This window comes from Manis javanica, chromosome 1, assembly GCF_040802235.1.
Source record: "Manis javanica isolate MJ-LG chromosome 1, MJ_LKY, whole genome shotgun sequence".
Taxonomy (NCBI): domain Eukaryota; kingdom Metazoa; phylum Chordata; class Mammalia; order Pholidota; family Manidae; genus Manis; species Manis javanica.
Genome location: NC_133156.1, coordinates 186,174,717 through 186,201,839, shown reverse-complemented (window position 1 = coordinate 186,201,839; position 27,123 = coordinate 186,174,717). Strand labels below are relative to the sequence as shown.

General features: G+C 36.1%; 1 long non-coding RNA gene across 1 annotated transcript in view; it reads right to left on the bottom strand.

Moving 5' to 3' along the window:
- Positions 1–1,258: 1,258 nt before the first annotated feature.
- Positions 1,259–27,123, bottom strand: part of LOC118973103 (uncharacterized) — a 186,897-nt gene continuing 161,032 nt past the window's right edge. Inside the window, exon 4 of the long non-coding RNA XR_005062336.2 lies at positions 1,259–11,280. This is a non-coding gene — a long non-coding RNA (uncharacterized lncRNA). The remainder of the gene's footprint in view (positions 11,281–27,123) is intronic.

Here is a 27,123-nt window from a genome sequence, read left to right as displayed (position 1 = left end):
CACCTTATCTCCATCTGATAAGTCCCTTGGCCAGTGAAAACTGAGTGCACACTTATTCCTTGCTCATGCAGCCAGTACTGTGAAACAATTAGAAGCATTAATATAAATGGGATGGGGGAAATATGGCATGTGGAGGAGATGATGCTGTGAATATAGGCATAAAGTAGAAAGTAGGGGGAAGCCTGAAAGATCATGCCTCATACTAACAAAGGGATAAAATCATTCTACCCTCTGAAAGATCATAGCCATGAACTCATCAAGTAATTTATTGCTTATGACTAGGCTGTGTTATCAAACTCTTATGTGAGAACACCAGATCTACCAATTTGCTAGGTTAGATTCCATTTCTAAAAAACAGAAATAATAAAAATCTACTTCATAGTGTTGTTATATAGATTAAATTACATTCTCCTTATAAAGTATCAAACACAGTGCCTGACATATAGTAAGCACTCGATAAATATAGGCTGTTATGAATAATAGATCCAGTCAGCATCTGCCAGCTGTGGTGCCCCAGGCACATGTCTGGTTTGTAATGGACACTGAAGCTAATGTTCTAATTTCCTTTCTCTGGCAAAAAAAATGTGTAAAAAGAGGGGCTCCATTTGACATGTCCAAATATTAATACTTGGCTTTTTCCAAGTCCTTATTTAAACCTCACCAGACGACATGTCCAATTCCAAAAGATCTGGGTAGCATACATCTTCCATCTCCCCAGTAGGATCTAATATACATAATGGCTGGCTTTGTGGAACTCCCCGTCCAAAGAGGAATGTAGAATTGTTTTTCCATTTTAATTAAATACCACTGTGCATGCACTGATGTATTTGATCCACTGATTCCTCCTCTCTCCATTACACATATCTTCCTTTGGCCCTAACATTACCATCAGATATGTTGGAAAATGGAAAGAGTCCTCAGATTAGGAGACATCTGCCTCAGCTGAGATCTAGGGACAACATGGCTTCTCTGCCTCACATCATGCTTACTTGTAAGCAGCAGATCTAGATGAGAGATGTGCCCCCATGGGTTCCTGGGGTTCTTACCGTTCTACTCACTACGTGATTGTAGCAGAGAACGCAGCCCTTCCCTGCAAAAAGTTGAATACCTAGTAAAGGAGTCATAAATTGGGTGAACCTCAAATAGAATAGAATTTTTCATATTTAAAATATAAGGGAGACTTCTCCTCTTACATTGATTCATATTAGCAATTTTCTTACTGAGTTCTAGATTTCTTAAGTGTAAATCAGAGGCTGAGTCTTACTTCTAAAATTAAATATCAACTATGAAAGCAGTAGTCTGCTGTTAGCAGTTAAAAGCAAATGTTGCTTAAGTAACAACATTCAACTGTGCTTTCAAGGAGCCATGTAATAGTTCTCTTAATAAAGGGATCAATATATTTATAAATATACATACAAATGTACATATGCCTACATATATGCAATGTACACACATGTATATACATTGCTTAATCATAGGTGGACATTCTTCCAGCGATATATCACCCCTGAAGCCCCAGCACCTTCGGGATATAAATGCAGGAGTTGGGAGCTGCAGGTATTCCCCATTGTGAATTACAGCTTATATAACAATTTGCCCAGCTGAGAAGCAGTCTAATGATTTGCAATCAGCAATGCTTTCTCCTGATTCAGCTGATGTCTCAGCTTCTTCACAGTATTCATTAAGTAATTTTTTGATATTTATGTTCCACTCCCGTACTTTATTTTCTAGCACTGTGCTTAACATGTAGGAAATCCCTGACAGCTATGTTTAATAACCACAAAGAAGAGAATCAGTTCATTACATATTTGTTTATGTTTTGTTATTTGAAAATTGCCTGGAACTAAATAATGCATTCTGAACCGATTTGTTGTGTTATTGTGGCGCTGGTGGTGGCTGTAAAGTGGGCAGTGTGAAAGGATCAAAGTTGTGGCAGCAAGGGGCAAGGAGGTGAGGCCGAGATCAGATTAGAATTGTCTTTCACAGCAGCTAGACAAGAAAAGTAAAGAATTGCAAGAAATTAATCTACCTCAGTAAATTTTGAAACTATCTGTTCAGGACAAAGGGCATCAATAGTGACTTGTAAATAGCTGGTGAGAGGAAAGGATGGTACAGAAAGTAAACATAGGCCCTGGCCTAACCCTTGAATGGAAGTAGTGGCCAAAGAAATGGCCTTCAGGGGGGAATCACATGTCCAAGTTATTTGAAAGTACATTAGATTTACTTCTTAAATGATTGTGCTGTATTTTTTCTTAACTCTTAGACTTTGGACTTGCTTCTGCTACATTTGTAATGCTCCACCCTCACCCACTTATGCACCTGGTGATGGTGAGAAAACTTCTGTGCTGGACACACAGTAAGTCCTTAATAAATGATAGCTATTATATTGTTCCTGAGTGTGTGCTAAACATTTTTATTGCCAGAATTCAGAAAGAACTCACACCAGCACAATCTGAACTGCAAAAGCATTTACTTGTGTTATTTAGGAAGCTTACCCCATTATTAGGTTGGCTCACATTTTTCTGGAAGATGAATTTGAGTTAATTTTGGTATGGCAGCATTGGAAAATAGAATATTTTATAAATATATTCACATTGTTCGAAGTTAGTCTATGTGTTACCCATAAGGTTTGGCTTTAAATAATGTCACAATATTTATTACAACTATAATCCACGTTTTATTAAAGATACTGACCGATTCTTTTGACCTCAGAATAACTGCTGAACTATCTATTTACAAAACTATGATGAGTCTGATTGATACATACAATGTTTTTATCTTTCTCATTAGGAGCAACCAGGAGTGATTTTGCTGTGGCTGTTGGTTGCTTTAGCTTGCAAAAAAAACCCCAACAAATCCCTCCAAAAAGAGGCAAGCCAACTCTTGCAGGTAGCATGAGAATTAGAAAATATGACAATTTCAGGGCCTCACATGGTTAGCAGGTTGGTCCAACCATTGGTAAGCAGGTTTGACCAGTCTGGCCACAGCTATAGAAGTTCTGTGACATGCTCACACTGCTGTATTTCTCCAGTGATAATTCTAATCATTAACTCTATTGGATCACAAAATATCAACAAAACCAAGAGAAGTAGTCAAAACATGAGCCAATTCCATTGCAAATTTTCAGAAGGTAGTGATCAACTTGCCCTGAAAAATATGACCTGGAGCTCTTTGTCATTGAAAGGGGACTGTGGAGCAGCTTAGTTTTCCATTCTGATCTTGCAAAAATGTTCAAAGCATCCTGACCCTCGGGTTCATCTCTCACCCATTTCAGAATCACACCTTTGCTCTTCATCTCAGTATTGGAATTTCCTCCCAGTGTCTCTCTGGGTTGCTTTGTCTCACAGCAGGTGCACATGCTAATAGCCTCTGCTGTTGCTGATTCCATCATTTTTTACCTTATTGCTTTGATTTATTACTGTTTTGAGTTTAAATTTGGAATCCATTGTTTATTCCATTGCATACTAATGAGACTTTCTGCCTCAAAGGTTTGTGGCAGCTCTCCTTTTTTTCCAACTTCATATGTTATTTATATAAAGCTGATTTACATTAGCCAATTTTGTATACCATGACTCTCTCTCTCTTTCTCAATCTTTCTCTTTTGCTTTATATTTTTAACTTTCTACCTTTACAACTAAGGAAATATTTTAAACAAATAAATTTGAAAGCATGTGCTCAGAATTTTCCCCTTATCATTATGTTTTCTAGGAACTACCATGTTCATTTTCATAATCTTATTTAACATGTTCAGTATTTCAGCCACTGGACTAAGTGTTTGGAATATGTATATGGGTAAAAAAAGAAACCTTATGCCACCAAGGAGCTAACAGTTCAGCAGAGACATAGTCAAGAAAATGGACACTTATTCTACAATGGGATAAATCATACAATGCTGTAGTCAAGGTGGAGTGCACAAAAAGAGGAAGCCACACCCCTCAGAAAAGTCAGAGAAGTCTTCATAGAAGAGGAGAAATTGATCTGACTTTTGAAAGAGGAATAGCAGTTGGCCAAATGCACCCAAGACTGAAGGTGAAGACATCACTACAGAATAGCAGAATCAAAGGCAAGGAGAAATGAGAGGAGGGGGCACATTTTGGGCATTAGAAGTAGTTGGTAATGGAGTATATGAATTGAGCATTATTAAATTAAGCTGGGAAGCTTGGAAACTGATCATGGAAAATCTTATATTTAACTTTACAAAGATTAGATTTTTATCTGTAAGTTGAATACCAGAAGACTCAACTGGGGAGAAAGTTAAAAGTATGCATTCTTGGAACGTACATCCCCCAAAATCCTAGTTCAGTAGTCTCATGTGAAAACTGGGATTCTCCATTTTTTAAAAAAAATCTCCCTTTGTGATTTTTGAACCACACAACAAAGAGAAGTCTTTGAAGAAATCTGAGCAGGCAAGGTAGTTACAAAATCAGAATTGCACGTCAAATACTTTGGTAATATTGTAGAGAATGCCAAAACAACTATTTGGTCAAGTCACTCAAACTACTGATCAGTGCAGTAAAAAATATTTGCCAAACTTATTGGCCAATTCAGTCTGAAAGATGACCCAGTGGCCTGACTTGGAACTACTGAAGTATTTTTGTGAGCTTATCATTCTACATAATAGTGTTATTGTTTGTCCCCGGACTTCCTTCAGTAACACGACTCAATCTTCAAGCTTTGGTAATTTATGTTCCAGAGATTATCCCTGGGTGACCTTTAAGTTTCGTAGCCTCCATATTTGCATTAACTAAAATGAAGGCTTCAACAGTGGAAAAGGTTTGCTTTGAGTTTCTATTGGTATTGATGTGAATGAATTTGTAAAATATATTTAATTTCATACAAGTGGATAAGCTCAAGAGTTTTTTTCTAGTTAAATCTTATTTTTAAAATACTATCTGATCTAATCTAATGAAATGGTGGCTTTATTAAACTACGTAGATGTTAGATATGAAAGTTGTTAGTACCTCACTACATATCCCAAGCACTCAAATCTTTCAGTGCTATCAAATGCTTTTTCCATGCAATTGGAGATAAAAATATGATTTCTTTACTATGAGGATTCATCTTTGCATATACAGACACTGAGTGATATGATGGATCTTTGACCTATAGTAGGATTTTCAATATTTGGAATATGGGGGTCCCTAAGACACTTTCAGATAGTCTGCATTATCCTTTCTCTTCCAACTACACACTTCTGTATGGATGGATTTTCTTCATTTATTTCAATGAAGACAACATGTCCAGCAGATTGAATGCAAAAGTTGATAATGAGAATTCAGTTGTCTTCCATTAAGCCAAACACTAAAGGGATTTTCAAAAAAGTAAAACAGTGTGCCGTTCTCCATTAATTGTTTTGTTTGCAAAATATAATTATTTTTTCTTAAAATACATTATGTGATTGTATACTGTGTTTATTGTTATTTTAAATAAAATAATGCATTCTTTAAAATTTTCTCACTTTTAATTTCTAATAATGTAAACATTGGTAGCTATCACCCACGTAAAGTTCCTTGTGGTCCTCAATAATTTTAAAAGTTTGAGAAACACTGGCCTATATAAAAAGGTGATATTCATGAAAATGTAGTCTGTTTGGTGGCATTCAGTTCATTTTAGAAATTTAATTTTGACTTGTTCTTTCCTGAATCAAATTCCCTAGACTATCTAGTGTAAACACAAAAACAATATTTTCCCACAAGCAGCAGTAAGTGGTAAAAACACAAGTTGACCAAAAAATGTCCAAACCTTAAAAGTGACTTGACTGTTCTTTCCTTGAAGGAAATGCACACATATGCCATGTGCACATATGGAGCAGAGAGATGAGACTCTAGAAGGACAGGGCAGGGAAAAATTAGATTTCCCAGGTTTTTCTACCAAATGGATATTTTATTGCTCTATGTGGCCTTACCAGATCATGCACCCTTTAAAGAGCACCTCCTGCCCTGTGCTCTTTTAAAATATTTTCCAATATTGCTACATATATTGTCTTCTACATTTTCTTCTAAAGAATACCTTTGTTTACAGTGATTTTTAGAAGATATATTGGTATACATATCCTTTCCATACAACTTTTATTCCTGATTCACTTTCTAATTTCTTAATATTCCTTTTCATCATGTCTCAACTTTCACTGGAGTTTGCTTTTCAAACATACACATTTCATTAATACATTATTGTTTACTCCCTCCTGCAGATCATTAATGAAGATGTTAAATAAGACCATACAAAACACCAGGCTTTCAAGCTCTACACTAAAAATCTCCCTTCCTATGATATATTGTCATTGATTATTGCCCTATTCCATTTATCACTACCTTTCAATATATGCATCAGTGGTTATATCCAAGCCAACGTGAATTAATTTTACAACTAAGATTTGGTGAGGCCTGTGTAAAATAATTCACTAAAATCAAGACAGAATACCTGCATCTCTAGGGAAATCTGTTTATTTGCTCTTTTTGGATTCCTAGATCCCTAAATCCCCTCCACATCACCTTCTGCTGCAACACAGATTCTCCTTTTGGTGAGAATGATACTTAACCTGTTTGGTTATTGTCTACAGTCATGCCATCCTCAGGTTGTTTGGATATGGGTTCCTTTTCATGCTCAGAAATGTTTCCTTACCCCAAAATGTTGTCTTTTCTTGCTGGAGACCCAGGGCTTATTTCTTTCATTTATTTTATTTTTCATATATGTATCTAGAACTTTGGAGTTATGTTTTACTCATAGTAGAACTATTCTTTGTTACCCATATGGTACCCTTGGGAAGAATCTCATTCCCTCAGTGCCCAGTCCACCATCCTTTCCAGATTTATTCCACGGTTTGTGGGGCTTTCTTGATAGTACAGTGTTCTGTGGCAAGAATCACCACATAGGTAGATACCTGATGCAAAGAATAATTTAAGAGTCAGTCAATAGACCTCATTACTTGAGAGTTAAAATCCCCAACTGAGGTCCTAACTTCTTGTTAGGAAATTAAGGAATAAGGTAGGTAATAGTTCGGGAGAAATATAATTTACTCTCAGTTGATAGAGCAGGAAAGCCACATCCCTGGTCCTATGAGACAGGGAGGGAGGGATATGGCAGAATTAGGGCATAGTCAGGGGTCCAGCTCTAAAACAGATGTCTCACTTATTTTGAGAACTTGGCAATAGCATCTTTTAGGCAAATCTTGGCATGATCTTTTAAAATGAAAATATCCCTAAGAAAGGGTATAATAATAGTGGACTAGAGTTCATTATAAATGACAGCCTTACCTGCCTGAGGTACCTGTATACCAAAGGGTCAGGAAAAGCAAATGAGCAAATGAAGAGCTGAAAGGGTGAGTTGTGGGAAGGGGAAGGGTGGAAGCTGGGGTTCAAGACACAGTTCTGCAAAAGCCAGTGTCCTGAGCAGTTAAATCCTAGAAGGTCTTTCGGAAGAGAAAGCACCTTGTTTGCAGAAAGCTAAGTAACTCAAAAACATGAACTAAGATCAGAATGTGAAGAAAACTGATCCCCAATACCAGTCAACAGACTACTGAAGGTGACGAGGATCAATCACCCATTTATTTCTTCACTCATGCTTCACTTATTCATAAATCCCCTCAAAAACGTTTTTAAACAACTTTTAGGCCTCAGGAGCAATGCTCAAGGCAGGAAAGAATGCAAAGTTGATACAAAGATATCAGACTTTGCCCTTTAGTTCACAATATAATGATACTGCTTCCAGAAAGTTGGGCAGAGATTAGAGTCCAGGATATGGGACATTTGAGGAATGTCAGAGGACTCCAAAGAGAATCAAATAATTACCCAGGGGTCTAGAAAATTGAACACTGTGCTTTCTGCACAGATGATGGGAAGGAGAAAGGAGAGGGGCAGCAGTAAGAGCCTCAAAAGGACTTTGTCTGTTGGACTGATGCATGAAATCCAACCACTTTGCTCTATGGAAGCAATCCAACTTTGCTTCAGGTCTTAGTTGAGTAAGAACAAAAGGACAATGCCTTCTTTAAACTATCTTTTGTTATCACAGAACTCTCCTTAGAGAAAGGGAAAAGGGAAGAAGTTGCAAAGGCGAAAACAGAACCAAGTTATGCTGATGCTGGTTGATTGCAGTTTTACTGCACTATAATCAGGGGCTGAGGTAGGCTGTGTGGTGGTCTCCCCGGGGGTCTTTTCCACCTAGGACACAGGCTTGAACTGCCTGCAGGACAAAGGAAGAAAGAGTCAACATCCCCAAAAGCAGCCCTACAACCAATGGCAGGGAGTTGGTGAAAAAATGTTCTAGCTTCTTGGCACTTTAGCTGGAATAATTGAGGAATGTTCTACAGTGTCTACCAGTCTTCTAGAAAACCTGACCTTCAGTTGCTCTCAGGTAATGGACTTGATACTTTACTAGGTTTCTCTACTCCCTGACTCACTTTCCCACTTCCCTACCAGGTTTCCTGGGAGCACCTTACAAAGAAACCACTCCTACCTGAATGCTTGTTTTAGAGTCTGCTTCTAGGGGAACCCAAATTAACACAGGAGACCATGTTTTGAACTTTTGATTACATATTTGCCAATAATGTTGACAATGACCAACCTACATGTAACCTCTTTGGATCTTTCCTCAATTTGCCCACTGTTAAAACAATCATTCAGCTGTTTTGTTCCAACAGTACTGCACTGCTGTGGCAATTATTGCTATGTTACTTAATTAAATAGCCCAGTGGCCCACTGGTAGTGTTCCTGTGCCTTAATCTGTTCACAGGACTGATTCAAATCCCCATTCCTTATGCAGGAGAAAGGCTTATGACTTCCCCAAATTTACCTTGACTACCACGGGTTTCGATTTTTATGGTCATTGACTCCAACTCCCAGTGAATGCTGAATTCTTGTTCCCTGCTTCGGTTGTAGCTGTTTCTTTATCTCCATCCTGGCCTTAACCCAAATCTGGAGCTCAGCCCTTTTCATGATTTCCACCAGAACAGGTAAAAAATATCACTGATAGTCACTCATTCATTAAAAACAATATTTCTTGAGCATAAACGCTGTTTCAGACATCATTCTAGATTACGAGGAGAATGAGTAAGACTGACAGGCCTCCTGTTTGCTGTGGTCAGACCTATTTAAAATGCCATGTCCTACCTCAATTAGAGCAGTGTTATGACTGATCTATAATGCCATTTTTTCCATTTATTTACTTGTTCATTCATCAAGCTTTTGTAAATATGTACTATAAGCCAGGCATGCTCCAGAGATGAATAGTCCCTGTCCTCCAACACTGCTGTCAAACAAATACAAAATATTCTGTCATCATCAGAAAAGCCTGGAGTACGAAAGGCTTCTCATTTTTCCATTCTCTGCAGTTAGTGTTTATGGCCCCAGCCCAGGTGTGTGGGTAGCAAAACACAGGGTTTAATGGTCCAGGCTACTATGATGTGGCTGAAGAAGGCCAAGGGACTCAGGCCCAGAAAAGGAAATGTAGAATTACCCCAGGTAGCAATGGTGCCCCTTAAAGTGGGGCTGGAAGATTGGGAAATAAGAGCATAGTTTGAGGTTGGCTGGGTGGGTGGGTAGCAATATAAAACCAAACTGAATAAAACTCATAGCCCTCTGAGAGCAGTTACCAGAACAGAATGTTGAGTGACCCAAAAGCGGTGACCTGGTGGCTCTAATTTCCCTGTCCTTGTTATGAGTACATTCAGACCATCATTTTTGTTTTCAAAAGCTTGATTAAAACAACTGATTACGGTATCATCAGTGCCAATATAACTGCTACAAGGAACTTATTGGCAATCCAGCTAATTGGGTAATTTGGAATACTTGAATAGGTCAAACCTGAGATACTCTGATTAGTGGTTTGTAGCTATCCTATCAAGTTGTAATCATTCTCCTCACTCACAATGAATGTCCTTGTATATAATAATGAACTGGTTGATTTTCTCTTAATTGAGCCCATAGTGTAACTGGAACCCCTCCTTTCCTGGGAATTGGCTCTCAGCTCCCCTTTCCTTTGGTTAGGAGACACCAGTACTTTAGCAGTCATTGTAGTGTTCTTTTATGCTTCATGAATCTTGCTGTCTCTATGATACTGTTTAAGTTCGCAGAAGAAATCTGAGATGGCTACAGCAGGCATTAAGCTATGTTATAGTCACACCCCAAAAAGTCTATCCTATCTTTCTTGTTGGCCTTTCTTCCCTCCATTTCTGTCTGCACTCTACCCTGGGAGATGCTGCACTCCCCAATGATTAAGTCTCTCCTTCTTCTCTTACAGAGTATTCATACCCACCATTTTCTCCTTCATTTCTCTTTTCCAATAGTAATTTAACCTCAGTATGAAAGTAAATATTAAACTTAGAGACTTCTTGCCAATTTTTAGTAACATTTGATGTTCACTATCTATTTTTTTAAGTGCTTGGTTTCTTCTTATGCTATAAATCCATAGGCACTACAGAGAATGATACTATGTGGGAAAAAAAACACAAACTTTCAGTGATTCCTGTTCTTTTAGAGTGGTTTAAAATTAATTTCCAGTAACTTACCAAACTAATAAAAGATATTCATGTGGGAATATTTGAGAATATAAAGAAAATGTTAGTTTAGCTCACATTTTGGTGAAAATAAGAATCATAAGGTAACTTGTTAAAAATGCAACTTCTAGGCTTCTATTGCAGAAATACTAATGAGGAAGGTCTGGGATGATCCCAACTTTGAGATTTTTAACAAGTTGCCCAGGTAACTCTCATATGATAAAGCTTGAATATCATTGCTCTAATTGATATAAATAAATGTGTTATTATGTTGCTTTGCCAAAATATCTGTAGGTATCAAAGAGTATCTGCAGATATACCCTGTAGTAGACTATTGATTAGCATTTGCTGCATATTAACTCCAAAACTTAACGGCTTAAAGCAATAAACAAAGTCTGTGAGTCACCCAGTTAATTATTCTGGCCTTGGTTAGCTCAGCTGAGGCTAGATGACCAAGGATGGCTTTACTCATGTCTTGTGGCTGTCTTGAGGTCAGCTGGGGCAATAGAGATAATTTGGGTGCATGTCTTTTGCTATACAGAAGGCAAACCAAGGCTTCTTCACATGGCAGGTTCAGTGTTCCAAAAAGCAAGAGCAGGCAAGCCCCTTTACACAAATACTTTTCAAGTCTCCAGTTCATTAATGTTTGCTATTGTTCCATTGGCCAAGTCCACAGTCACGGTGGAGGGAAGTACCCAAGTATGATGATTTAGAAAAGTGAATTATTGTAGCTGTTTTTGCAACAATATAATTTCCATGCTTAGCTGAAGATGCAATTGACTTCTGAGTGCCTGCATGACAGAAAAAGAACTGATTTTAGAGATCAAAGACCTGAGTTAAACCAGCATTCCACTTGTAACTGAAATATAGTGAAACTTCTTAAAGTTTTACTTTCTTCATCTAAAATGTGAGTAATACCATTAATAATATCTACTTCACAGAACTCTTTAAATGATAAATGAAGTAGTGTATATAAGAAAATTCTGTAAACTCTAAATGCTCCCCAAATCAAGGTATTTGTAGATGTATATGCTTAATATGGCTATTTCCCACCCCTCAAAAAACTACAAAGTGCTTATTAAATCAGTGAGCTTTCTCATATTTCTGTGACATGCCTGCTCTCAGTCTAACCCATCCTCAACCTGCCATTACAGTTATTTTTCTTAAAAACCAAAATTTTCATGTCATCCAACACTGCAGTAAATCTCTGATACTCTCCATTTGCCTACTCAGTGTAAGCAGAGTAACCATATGAAGACTTCCCAATCTGGGTCCATTTCCCTCCCTACCAGGTTTACTTGACTCCACTAAATTTCACATTGTTCCTTTTATGCACCACACCTTCATGATCTCAAGCTACATCCATTCTATTTCCCTCAAACTAGAGTGTTCTCACTCTGTGTCTTCACTCCAGCAAACTTTAAGTCATCCTTCCGCACCCAAATCAAATGTTTCTTCCTTAATCCACAACCACTTAGTTTTCTAGATGTTTTAGTAATTTTCTGAATGTTTTAGAATTCTAAGATTTCTCAATTTCTCCCATGTTAATTGTTCTTCTTCTTTTATTCCTGAAGGACTTTAATATCACTAGCACTTGCCATACTGGATTATAATTTATGTGTGTGTGTTGTCAATCCCTCTAGCTAGACTGTGAGCTACTTTAGTACCAGAAAGACTGCAGGTTCTCAGTATATACTTTTTGAGTAAATGAATGAATGAATGTTTGACTCCTTTATCCCCTCCTTATTAGGCTAGATTATGCTCTGATATATAACTGGCCATGCCCAACCCCCTAGATTTCCCTTTGCCAGCTTAGACTATAGATGCAACTATCTGTGCTCTTGACCAGTGGTCCATTCTTACCCTAGAATCCAATTACTTATGTCTTCACCCTCAGGTTACCTACCAAAATTTTTACCCATTGCCTTTCCTGAGCTATTATGACTTCCTACTCCAGAGAGTTAACCGCATCTTTTCTGGTACCATTGAAGTTGTAGGGACACTAGCCAGATGTAGTAATGACCCAAGGAAAAGAAGAACTGATTTTTTTGTGGGTGTGCCTGCTATGAGCCTCATGAAAGAAAAATATTTTTCTCTCAAATACATCTGGAAACTGTGACTTTATACATTAAGTAACTCAGCCAGGGTTACATAACTAAATATATGGCATATGGAATTTTAACCCAGTTTTGTCTGACCAAAAAGAGAAAAAATAAAAGCTCTTCTGCTCTTTTAACTCTCCCACCATAGTTCAGCAACTTATAGACTCATACTTCATTTCCAAAGACTCACATCCAGGTAAGCTAATACTATAGTTATGATCTGGAGGCCAGTAAAAGTCTATACTTGCCTAGTTTGACTATGAATCTATGACCATGATACAAGAAAATATAATAAGTTGTAAATCTATTTAAAATAAAGCACAAAATCATGTGTTGGTGGTATTACATTAATAGTTATTTTGCTAACCAAGTTGCTAGTTTATCCAGCGTTTTAGAATAAATATGATGTAAGAATATAAGGGTAACTTCAAAAAAAAAACTATGTAACTTTAGTCTCTCTGCTTCAACTTGTAAATTCAAGATTTGATTTCCCTAGGGCAAGAAGAAACTTCTGTTTTCATTTTTATAAAAAATAATAATTATGGATAAAATGATATAGCTTAGAAAATTGGCTCTAATTCCATCTTTGGAATTTCCCATCCCAGAAATCCTTCTTCTCTTGGCAAAATATGACATAATGATTCGAAAGAAAGAAAAACTTAAGCAGTTGAGGCCAGAAGTTAATTGAACAAGACCTCGGTTTCTGATGAGTTTGTGTTTTATGGTTGATTAACTTGTTTTAATACCAAAAAATGCTTAGGAAACCCAATTATCATGCCACTTAATCTGAGTTATTGGCTGATTTCTGCTAGTTTCTGGATATCCTATTGACCAAGTTATATTTCCTACGATGATGTGCAAGAGAAACTGAGCTTCAGTTTCAAAAGAAAAATTTAGGTTCAGCATATGAATAATTGCACCAAATAGACAGATTAAGCTCTTAGATTTCTAGATCCTAAGACCAGGGTTTACAATTTCCAGTTACCGTTTTCCTCCTGGCCCTAAGGATAGGATAGATATTGTGGGAAAATTAAGGCTTTAATATTTTTCTATAATTGACCTGTTTTCTACTAATATGGCTACTACCACCTCATTGTCTTTTAATTTTGTTTAAAATAAAGACGTTGAAGCCAGATATCTGGTTATAAATAATGACAGTAGTAGAAGTAATAACTGAAATCATGATATGTCATTTTGGAGCCTGCTGGTCACACTGTAAAAAAACAGCTTATTATCAGTATGCATATGTTACAGCCTGTCACTAACAAGAAAATGACTATTTTGTTAGAAGGCTATCTTTCTTCAGTTTCTGGAAGGAAGCAAGAGAGATGTTAGACATAAACCTTGTAAAGGACTATTGGAAATTCTTATATGATCCTTTAAAAAAAAAGATTCTTAACTTAATATAAGCTCCATAGATAAGTTTTAGAATGTCTGTGAACCTCTCATCCCACAGTTGTTTGCAAAATTGTGTTACACATTTCTCTGATAAGTTCCATAAAATCTAGATTTCACAGAACTCTATGACCCATAAAAAACTTGATCAAATACAAATACTCCTAAATTCTTCAAACTTCTAGGCAAAGATTGTTTTCTGGATATCAGAAAAGTATGAGGATCAAGAAAGTAACAGGTAAAGCAGAGGGTGAATGAACCATACTTTCTGCCTAGTGCAAGTGAAGACAACATGGGAATACAACTTTCAAGCACAGAATTGTAGGAAACTGAGCTGGCAAATTGACTGGAATGAAAACAACTCTCATAATCCTCAGCTTTTCCATTTTCTGGATGAGTAATGCAGAGCCCTACACAGGGTAGTTCTTCTCTTCATAGTACCAGATATTTAGGAGGAGAACATTAAAACCACAGAGTTACTGAGATCTGTGTACTCAACCTGATTTGTGTTTTCTATAGATATTTAATTGACTTGCTGCTATATGTATGGTATAATGCCAGATGCAAGATATAATGCTACACTAAACAGAAATTAGAAGAGAAGAATAAGCAAGCTTGATTCATCCAAATTTGTAAGGCCATTAGGATATGATAAAATGTGTTACACATTTCTCTGCTATGTTAACCACAAATTTTTCCAAAGCCATAGAATTTTAGGGCCAGAAGAAAGTTTGGTAATTACTTAGTCCACTCTTCTCATGTTATAATAAAGAAACTAACAGCCTTGTTCAGGGTCATTCAGTTGAGGTGGGAATGCAGGGACAGAGTGCTAGGTTTTCTTTCATCTAGCTCATACATCTTTCCACTATTTTGAATTGCGCCTCTGCAACCTGCCTATATTCTCTTTTAATTGTAGAATTGACCAGTTTCAGAAATTGCTATGCACCCCACCCAATACCCCAATACCAACATATAATCCCTGGAACTTCTTCTGAACATCAAGACTCCCATTCCACATACCAAGAAGGAAAAAAATACAGAATTCATTGTTAAGTATATAGGATGACAAAAGATGGGACCAATTCAAAACCTAGAATACACTGAATATTTAACTCAGCCTTTGCTCAGAAACAAAAATATCCTTGCTCTTTAAAATCACAGTCTCAACTGGTCCACTCCCTCATGATGTCATATATAGTTTGACTGTTGTCTGGGCAACTTGGTAAACAGACTTCATCCTCCATTGTTTAATTCCCTTCCCTGAGTAAGATCCTTAGGCAACCAGGCTTCATTAGTTCAGGTGCTAGCCTCAGGGAACTACTTGTTTTAATTAGAGGGATGAAATGGCATTTTAATTGTGCACAATGATTAATAAACATGCTGAGCTGCTGCTTGAAGAGCTTTCTCCCCTATTCCTGATATCTACATCCATTAACTGATTGTTCTCCAGGTTGAGAGCTATTGAGCTTTCCTCCAACCAAATTGTACATTGTCTGTCCTCCAATTATTCTAATAACAATTATTAGAAACTAAGTCTCATTTTTTTTGTTGTTGTAACATAGAGACCACACTAGAATGGAGAGCACTTACAGGGTGTGTATGGTCTATGCAATTTATTTCACTGAATTTCCCTGTAAAAGAGTGATAATAATAGGACCAACCTGACAAGGCTTTGCAGAGATTAAATATGACAATGCATGCAAATAATCATTCCTTCCTTCCCTCCTCCCTCCCTCCCTCCTTTCCTTCCTTCCCTCCCTCCTTTGCTTCCTTCCCTCCCGCCTTCCTTCCTTCCCCTCCCCCTCTCCCTCCCTCTCCCTCTCTCTCTCCCTTTTTCTCTAAAACTGTTAGCTGCCATTATCATTAGTACTACCATTGTCATCATTAACTTCTTCATCCTCATCTTCAGCTTCATCATTACTATCATGAAGACCATCATCTTGGTCAAGAATAGACACTTATATTAGATGTGGATTAGACTCTTCAAGGTCATGATGTCCCCTATATAACATGTAATTCAGAAATAATTTTCTAAAGGGTGGAGGTTGACTAGAGATTTTCCCAATTTCTCCTTTATGTCCTAGGAAAGTAGTTTGGAATGACTTATGGGAAATATGTACAGAGAAAATCATGTATCTTAAAGGCTTAATCTCAGCTCCTTAGTATCTGAATAAAATACTAGGTATGTATCTGAACTTCAATGAAAACAGAAACCAGAAACCTGGATTATAAAGTAACTTCCCCTATAAAGCTGCATGTGCTTGGGATCTGTAATGGTTTTATTGGCCACTATTATAATGTGATGCATCCTTACATCATGAAAGCTACTTTCCCTAACGTTGACACTGGCAAATTGTTTTTTTTGTGTGTCTCTTGGAAATCATTCTTCAAGGCTATATATACCTATCTCCAAGCCTTTCACTTTTCTTGATTTGGGGGAATAATCTTGACAAAACCCAGGGCAGTTACAACTATTCACTATGTGTGAACAGTTATTGTGATATTGGATATTACATAAGTGAGCATGTTGTTTAGATTGAATTATTAACTACAGTACTAAAAAAAACAGGTATTTTACTTATCCTTATATTTTGGTATGGTACCATAACTGCAATTCACCATGTGCCCAAGAGAAAAGGAGGTATGACTGAGCAAAGTAGAAGCTAAATGTAGAAACTTCTATCCCCTCAAATGTTAGAGACTTCATGGAAACAAGTCAGCCTCACAGAAGATGTTTTCCTGTACACAGGGTCATTGTAGTTCAGTGAAGCAGATATGATTGATTACATGGGCCAAATTTTACCTTGCCTCCAGGGCACTCCTAATTCTTGTTTTAGTTCCTCTAAGGGCACACATTGTTTGCAAGAGTCAAAGGGGAAAGGTGACTGAATTATTTTGGCCATGGTAGAGCAGAAAGATTTTAGAATAGATGTGCAACCCAAAATTTCAAGGACAGAGTAGAAAGAAAAAGATGACTAAATGTATTTTCTTATCTTCTTATTTTCCCTAGGAGAGAGGTCTTTAAAATCATTTGAGTGAAGGTCTACTGAAATGAGACCGGGACCATGGATGTACCCTGGCATCAGAAATATAACTGTACCCTAATTAGAATGGCTAACATGAAAAATTATGACCATATGAAGTATTATTGAAGGAACTGGAATTCTTCTACACTGCTGGTGGTACTTTATGTTACTAGTGTAAAAATGGCACCTCTTCAGAAAACAGTTCTGTACATCTTTAAAAGTTAAACATGCAACTACCACACATCCAGCATTCCACTCCTAGGCATTAACCTGAGAAATGAGAACATACATCCAAACAAAGACATAAAGATATTTATTCATAGGAATTTATGACAAAAGCTAAAAATTGGTATCCAAATGTCCCTTAACAGGGAAACAGATGAACAAATTGTGCATCCATCCTACAATGGGCTACTCCTCAGCCATGGGGAAGAATGAACTGTTGATACATGTAGTAACAAAGATGAATCTCAAAATAATTATGCTCAGTGAATGAAACTAGACAAAACTATGATCTATAATGACAGAAACCACAGTGGTTGCTAAAATAGGGTGGGAGAGTGGGGGCTGAGCAAATTTTGAGGGTGATGCATATGCTCATTATCTTGATTGTGATGATAGTTTCACAGGGGTATACATATGCCACAAATTATCAAATTGCAGACTTTAAATATAAGTTTGTTGAATGTCAATTATACCTCAATAAAGCTGTAATAAAGAAATAAGTTGAATAAATAAATAAAGCACTTAGCTAAAACTCTTTAAGCAAAGTATCTGTGCCAGTGGTAGTACTGGTTGAGATGAATTTTACTCTGAAATAGGCAGCACATAATGTATTAATCTCTGGCATATATTCATATATTTCTATGAAAGACTTTCTATTCTAATGTAAAGAGATTGGCTTAAAAAAAACCCAATGCTCTTTTATACATATAGACACAATTAAATATACTGAGAAGGTTTGTCTCTAACAATCATAGTAATAGAAATAAGACTGTGTAAATATGCTTGTGGTAAACTTTAACTGTTTAGTGTATTGTGAATAACCAGCCAGTGATGTCATGCTGAATTAAGGGCTTAGAATAATTTTCTAATTTTCTCTCAAACTTTAGAAGTCTATGGAGAGATTTTTTCTGGAGAACCCACCTTTAATTAGCTTACATTTCACCCCCTGAAAATTCCTTAGCATAGCACAGTCAATCCTGGCCTGATCTCAGTGAGTCAATCTACTTGTGAATCCTTTATCACCAGTGGAAGTTCACACCGTTTACCTGTGGTCTTTTCAATTTTATCAAACCTTTCATACTATTCTTCTATAGCCTTTATAATGCTGAAGTATTGGAGAGTGAATGCTTACATTTTTTAATGCACCATTTTCTTTCAAAATAACCCCAGGCCTTAAAAACTTGGTCCATAATAAAACAGTTCTTGAAAAAAGATGGTTTTCTGAAAAATTCACTAACTTGGGAAAAAAGTCCATTTAAACATAATGTTGATTGATATATATTTATATAACTGCCAAATCAGATGCATGTATATTTATATTACTACCAAATTTATATTATCCATGAGTGCTCTTTAATAATCAAGAACTAAGTAGATTATAATAATTTAGATGCATCTGTCTGTACTGATTAGTTTAACAGTATTCTCTGTAGGAACTCAATGCATGTACTGAGTGCTTACAAAATAAAACTTTCAGATAATTAAAATTATCTCAGTGATGAAAGACAAAGAAAGGAAGGAAGGAAGAAAAAGAAGAAAGAGAAAAGAAGGAAAGAAGGGAGAGAAAGGAGAGCAGGAGAGAGGGAAGAAGGCAGGGGAGAAAGACAAAAAGTAAGAGGAGAAAAGCAAAGAAAGATAAAGAAATCGTATCTCTATGTGCTTCTTTACTTTATTAGCTACAACATGCATTATTGGTATTAGTCTGGATTCTCTACCTTAATCCTCAATCTTGACCACATATTTGAGATCCACTTAGGATCTTGAAAAAATTTTAATGTCTGAGTCCCCCACCAGACCAAATGAATGAGAACTTCTAAGGGCAGGGCCAGGGACTGGTGATTTTAAAGCAAAGATTTGAAAATCTTGTATTAAAAGGACAGAACTAGAAAATTAAATATGTAAGTTGATAACAGGTGCTGGGGTAGCCCTAACCTTCCCATCAGATATTGATGTAATCTTGCTGTCAGCTATCTTCATTCCCTGGCCTTTTCTTCTACCACATCCACCATGCACCCCACCTTTTGGCATCCCTTCTGGTTCTCCCACCCCACTCCCTACCTCCAAATAAAATCCAATAAGAAAAAGAAATGATAGTAGGCGTTGGAGGTTTGCTGAAGATTTTGTAAGGGAGTCAGACAAGGTGCTTTATATCACATACCCCACAAATGACACTTGGCTCCCTCTAAAGCCTTGTCTCCCTTATTGCAACTGAGATTTTGTTTTCCCTACTTTCCTTCCATAATGCCAGCTCCTGTCTCCTCTGTTTTACAGAAAAATTCACCTCTACCCAAACCTATATACTCACAGACAAAAACATAAGGCCATGCAGTTAATAGGTCTCTCCATCCTTAGAAACCATTTTAATAGCCATGTATTTTCTGAGCTTATCTTTGCAACCTTCTGTACTCCAAGTGGCTTATAAAATCTTCTCCCAAACATGCTCAATGATCTCCACAAGAACCTTCCTACCATCTCCTAAGATAACAAAATAGTCTTCACATCATTTTATTGATATATGCTAATGCTGACCAAAAATTAACAAAAGTAAATCATTTTCACATGTTAAGCAAAGCACACTCAGAACTGGAAAAAAAAAAAAAAGAACAGGGAAGGGATTAAAAAACAAACACAGCTAATAAAAAATTAGTCATGATAAAAAAGAATGGAGGCACTGGTGGCAATCTTTTGTTCATGATTGTTAGTTTTAGAGTTGCAGTATAAATCTAAAACTTCAGTAACATTCAAAAAAATATTCTGAGGTCTCATTCCCAGTGACACTGATTAAACTGGTCTGGGATTGGACCCAAAATTGACATTTTTACCAGCTCCCATAAGATTTTGAGGCAGATGCTGTGTAGACCTGGTTTTGAGATCCCAAACTGTAATGTTCATAAGAACTATCTGAGGATTTTGTTGAAATGTGGGTTCGTTCTATAGTGGTGAGGCTGTTTTCTAATAAGCTTTTCTAACAAGTTCCAGGTTACTGCCCATGATCAAACCATGTGCCACACCTTTGTAATAAATAGGAGTTTGAAAATTCAGTTTTCAGATAAGTGACACATAATTTGGACTATTGTCCTTAAAAGGTAATTCTAGTGAGAAATTGGGGATCAACAGAAGTGAGGCTTAGAACCTCACCCCCCCTGTTTTGAGAGAAATCTTCTGCATCCATGGATGTTTTGTTGCCCTTGTCTAGCTTGGATTAATACTTGGTCTATAGGCACACACCTGATCATCTACATTTGCCTTCTTAGAGCACTAAACTATGTTTCCTACCTTTATCTTACATCTACCTACCACTTCAGCATTTTATTAAAAATAAAAATAATAATAATAATAATGGAGAAATGTGGGATTCACATATAAATCAGGTATAAAAATCAAATGACTATTCATATTTGACCTGATTGTTTATAGTTCATAATGCATGATCAAAACCGAAAGTTTCTGTGATGACTGCCCTTGCACTGTTCACCATGTAAGAACTTATTCACTATGTAAGAATTTGTTCACCATGTAGGAACTTGTTCGTTATGCTTCAGAAGATTGGAGACTGTTGAGAGTTGGGCTTGGGGTTGATTAATGATTGTGCATTGAGTCCCCTATACAGAATTTTATTGTTGTTAACAACCATTTGATCAATAAATATGAGAGATGCCCTCTCAAAAAAAAAAAAAAAGGTAATTCTATGGAAAAATCACATAGACCCCTTGCTTTGCCCATGGCTTCTCCTCTCCGGTCTGACCCAATTCTTCAGATTTGCTTTTCATTAGAGAGTTAAGTAAGCTGTAACTAACAGTTGTGAACCTAATCATATTCTTTGTTTAGAATATACTTGGGTACCATCTAAGATAGGAATAGGTAAGCAATCCTATCCAGAAGCAGGCCCAATTTGGCCTAAAACCTTTACTTGTAAATAAAGTATTATTGAACATTGCCACATCCATTTTTTAAAAATATATATTGCCAGAGGCTGCTTTCCTGCTACAATGGCAGAATCAAGGAAGTTGTCATAGGGACCATAAAGCCAATAAAGCCTAAAATATTTACTATCTGGAACTTCAAGAAAAAAAAATTGATGACCCTTGACTTATGACAATCCACAACCTCCCAAACTTCATTTTCTGCAGCTGGACCGGAATTATTTTCAGCACAAGATGTAGCAAAATAAAACAAGGAAAACCCTTTATTAAATCTGAAATTTTCAGTATTTTCAGAGCTCAGGAATTTCAGTTTCTCTCTCCTACAACCTCAAAGTACCCCATTACCTCATTCTCTGCTGCTGTTCACTCACACATTTGTTTTGTTCTTCTGTTCAATAAACAGTTTTACAAAGACTAAGCTTCTGAGGAGTGATAGAGATGATCAGAGGAGAGAAAGATAATTTTCTATTTGATTACAACAAAGTCTTCATAAAGAAGTTCAAGTTCAAGTTTGTTATGGAAAAAGAAATGTGATTGCAAGGAAATGAAGAGAGGCAGAGAAATGAATAAAGAAATCAAAGTCAAACACTCAAAGGGTATTCAGTAAGTGAACAGTAACTCTATATAACTAGACTGGAATATGCACAAAGGTCATTTGACAATAGAACTAGACTTCAGAAGACCTTGAGAGCCAGTGTAAGAATTTGACAGTATTTCTATCCTCAGTCCTCACTATTCCAAGTGAGATCTCTAAATCAGCCTCAGGATGCTCTGGAATCTTGTTAGAAATGCAGATTTTCTGCCCCAAACCTACTAAATGGGATTAGGCATTTTAACAAGACCCCAGAGTCATTTGCATACAAGTTAAAGTTTGAAAAGCATTACTCCAGGAGATGAGAACCACCTGTGTAGTAAAGTACTGGATTGGGGTTCCTCGATTCCCAGTTCTCTTTCCCAAACCAAGTATCCTTGCATAAGTCACTTGACATCCCCGAGCTTCACTCTCCTTATAAACAAAAGTACGGTTTTTGAACATAACAACTCTAAAACTCTGTTCTCTCATTCAAAGGGTATCAGCTACAGGGAGATTGAGATGGGGGCTTGATAATCTGTTACACTTTAGGAAGACCAACTAAGGACGTTTTCAATGTGAACTGGAGATGGAAAATAAGAAGAAACTGGAATACCATTTAAAAGTACAGTGTGGAATTTTAAACAAAGTCATAAGAATACAAAGAAACCCATCTTTTAATTGTAAAATTATTTACTGGTATAGTTACCATTTTAGGATTAGCATTATATTTCACTGTATTTTTCTTAATACACTTTAATAATCTATTAAAGTACAACATAGGTCATACCTTTTTCAAAACATTTTTTCATTATAAAATTTTCCTCCAGTCTGCAGTAGGTGTCTTTAGCCATCTTTTCCAGGTAAATACAGACCATTTATTTGAATTGATATATTTCACTGTCTGTATTTTTCTTAATACACTTTAATAATCTATTAAAGTACAACATAGGTCATACCAAAAGAAAGTGAGAATGAGAGACAGGACAGAGTGAAAAAACTTCCAAATCCACTGATAGTAAAAAAATCCAAGCAATTCCAAATGGAACTGTTAAAAGTTGTAAAATGGATTGTTTTTTAATTGGCATCCCTTTGATACAACTATCTTTCTGATTAGAACATTGTAGCAAAAGTCATGTAGCCCTGGAAAGAAATGTCCTCATGCCTCACTTAAAATTAGCTATAACATCAGCATCACTAAACACATGAAATTATTTTTAAAGGCATTGACAAGCTAACAAAAGGTATTTTTACTCCCAAAGAAAACTTTTACTTTATTATGTTGTCTAGTGACTGACTTGGGGGGAAGAGTGGGGAACTTAGAATTAGTCTTTCTTTACTTTTTCAAAACATTTTTTCATTATAAAATTTTCCTCCAGTCTGCAGTAGGTGTCTTTAGCCATCTTTTCCAGGTAAATACAGACCATTTATTTGAATTGATTGAATTCAACATATCCAATTCATGATCTTTTTTCTTATGTCCTCCCACATTTAAAATAAATAAGGTTAATATTGATAAAACAAAGTTGTATGGGTCTTAGAAGGATCTATTTTTTTCATCACACCTCTTTTGTTCCATCTTGCTTAGCAAATCAGATGCTAGATATATTTTGATTAGTTTGTACTTTAATGGATCATGCATGGAGGGTCCACCTTTCACATTGGGGCCATTAATTTTTCTTGAGTCTGATGGAAAAAACAGGTAGAGTTTTTTGTATGTGTGCTGATTGAAAAGTGATAGATTATTTTCATGTGGTAAGAAACACAATGTTTTCTTTAGCACAGCAGGATATAATGTTTGCAAGGTCTAACAGTGAAATATTATGCATATCTGCTTCTGGCCAGCTGCCAGAAATTCAACAGCAAAATCAGAGGAGATTTTGAATTTGAATCTTAAAACCAGTGCAGCCTACAAAGAAAACTAATGAGCCATTCTAAGCAGAAAAAGCATTTGTACTAATAGACGATTCCTGCCATGCATGCCGGCATTTAACAAAATGGTAAATAATTATTCATTTAAATGTTACCTTGAACTTTATTTCAAGGGAGGAAAAAAAGATACCTATTCCAAGTAATTTCTAAGAGGCACCACTGCAAGGTTTTTTTTTTTCTCTCCCTAATTCTGAGGCCCATCACATTTCCTTCTCTGTGAAAATAGAGACATTTTCCATATACTTTTTCTCATGTGGCTGAAAAACTGATTCACAGAGAAGTTTATTTAATCATTATCTAGTATTTAAAACTGGTACTTTCAAATCAGTACACAGCCTCATGAAAAAGCTTTAAAGTGCTATAATAAATAAATACATAAAACCAATTTTTAAAGGAGGGGGAGGGTATGTTTTGAGTTTGCTGAATGTCTTGAGCTCTTTTGTTTCTAAAGTCAAGGACCTGACAGTGAGAATCCTTTCACACTTAACATTTTTCTGTGTTTTTTTTAAAGTTATTGATGTAGTAAGGGAAACACAATCTGTATGCTCATTGATATCCAACTGATCAAGAGACTGTTTTCTATAAAATATTGGTATCTTAGAAAGGTGGAGCCTTCTTTTCTCAGCTTTTAAATTTTATTTTATTTTATCTTATTTTAGGGCCAGGAAATTTCATTTAGTAGGCATTAAGAGAAATTCAGGTCTAGCTGAGCACTTGCTCAGTTTTAAGTGGAAAGGCTATACATTCATATGGAAAATATACTGGTTATTACTGTCCCCTTGCAAATGGAGAAATCTAATGGGAGGAGATGTTTGCTACATCTTGATACCTTATGTATTTTATATTACTGTACTTCAATCTCCATTTTAAAGGTGGAATTACGACTTTAAATTATAGGCTTTCACTTTGAAGGCCATAATAATCTCCCAAGGCTATGACAACACTGCAAGGAGGATGCGCTGATGCTCTGTCCGCTAAAAACACAGAGTGGAAGAGGGGAAAGTTCTGCTTCACTGTGTCATATTCGCTCTTTAACAATCAAAATTGAGACATGCTTGTGACACATCCAATCAGGTCTTACTCCTGCCTGAGTTACCAGCCAGGTGTTCCATTTTCCTGGAAGCCGCATGCTCTTCTGGGCCTCTAGGATACTGCAGAATAATTTACTGCCATGTCACCCCAAATGGTGCTCCTGTGGCCCAAGGCCTGGTCTATTTCCAAATCAACACAAAACGTCAAAGTCTTGCTAGACGTGAATTACAAATTAGGAGAATATGGTTTATCTCCTAGTTACTACTTTTTAAATGTCATGTAACATACAGTCACTTTTGATTTGTGTGATATAAAATTGGATTATTTTAAAGAATTCAGAGATCAAATAGCCCATGTATTAACCTACCAACAAGTCCCCAAAATCTTAATTTAAATTTTAGAAATATCAAGCTCCATAAAGTATGAAAAATAGTAAATTTATAATATTTATTTATAATGTTTCTCTTTAAATTTACTATACAATAGTCATACATGATTAAAAATATACTTTTGATATTTAAAAAATAAATTCTATAAGGGCTACCCATATATTCAAATAATGTGACTCTCCTTTGTCAGATGGTTAAAAACTCATTAAAAATTATGAATAAAAAAAAGATCAGAGGTCTTTAAAGAATATATTAGTAGAATGCTTGAATACATATATTTCCAAGCAAAGTAGATAATTTCAATCATTAAAACATCTGAACTTCAAAGAAATGTGTGAGTTGTACTAGATCAACAAAACTAAATGGTGTTTAGGCTCCATTGAAACTATAAGATACTATTCAGAATTTAGAGATGCAAGAAGAAAATAATCCTGGCTACGTTTTATTTTCACTGGAAAATAAAAAAAGAGAAGGAAGATTTAATTTCAGAGTATGATAAATACACAAAATCTCTAACTAGAGATGTTATTATTTAAATGTTCAATTGAAATTTTACATGCATTTAAAATTTTCCAATTTTCCCATGTTTTATAATATATTTATCCTGAGCAGCTAATGCCAGTACATGTGAAAGGATTCACAAGAACAAACTTCACAGTGAAAAGCACTATTGAACATTTCCCAAGCTTGTGAAGTTAAAAGCACAATGGTTGATTAGCCAAACACACATTTTTAATAATCACACATCAAGCATATTGTTGCTGCATAATCAGATGCCTTAGGTATGTCAAATACACATTCTCCCCAAGACCAAAAGTAAGGATTTGCAAGTAAAAAAAGCAATTGCAGTTCAATTACATGTCTGTGATTATAAAACACTAAAACAAGTCAGATCTCTTTTTCTAATAATGGTTTTGAATTTACCATATTTTCCTAAAACCAATTTTCTACTAAAAATCACAATTACCCCTCTGTCAGAAAAACTATTTGAGGATATTCTTGGTGGTGTTAAAGTTTTCCCTAAAATGTTCTTGGCACGTTTACCTTTACTTAGACATTTCTGTAATTTATAGAAGTGAAATTGATCATTAAGATGGTCACTTCCCTTCTGTAGATTCAAGAAACTCACAATAGTGTCAGATTTTTAAAAAATCACTTCTGTTTTTGAAACCTTAATAGGACAAAGAGTTTTCAACACATCAAAATTTTAACAAACAAAATCTATTCTAACCTTTGAAAACTTTTAAAGTGATGGACTTCTTTTTCACCCTAACAAAGCAAAGCAGTAATGAAATTTTAGCTGATAAATTTTAAAATGCTTTTTTTTAAGGATTATAGAGTTTCAAATGTTTTGATACTAAAAACCAACTGACAGATCTTGTATGAATATTTTGAAGATCATCCTTAGCTCTTTAGTAGCCTAGCAAAGATGGAAAAAAGAATCATAACATGCATTTTGGAAAGCTGTAGGGTGATATAAAAGACTCCCATGCTAAGAGCAGACGGAAAATGGTAGTTATTATTAATTTAGAAAAACAAAAGAGCAGCCCAGCATTTCCGTAATGTGGCAAGTTGTGTGCTCTTAAAGGAGATGGGGGGTTTATAATTGGATTTTAGAGTAATTTAGAAGACGAGATAAGATGTAATGGTTGTGTATTAGAGGTTAGAACTACAACAGAAACCCGTAATGTAAGGGTTCATGGCACTGGGGAAAACAGAACAAAGAAAGGCAGCATCAACTGAAAATGGACTGAACGAGAAGCAACTAGGTGAAGCGGGCTAGGGAGACCTGGGGGCCAGAATGTTCTGTCTGGGTACAAGCAGTGATGCAGCTCAAGCTTCCTCTAGAGCAGACAGTAAGGTACATGGGCTTCCTTCAAAACAAGTTTTTCTTGTTACCCTCCTGATGCCGGGTTCTTATTCACGAAGCTGAAAAATGAGCTTCACAAACACCCAAGGTGGGAGAGCAAGGTACAGGCTTTTATTTAGAGATAAAGTGAAAGACAGAGCTCCTGGCTCACGCCAGGAGGGGACAAGAG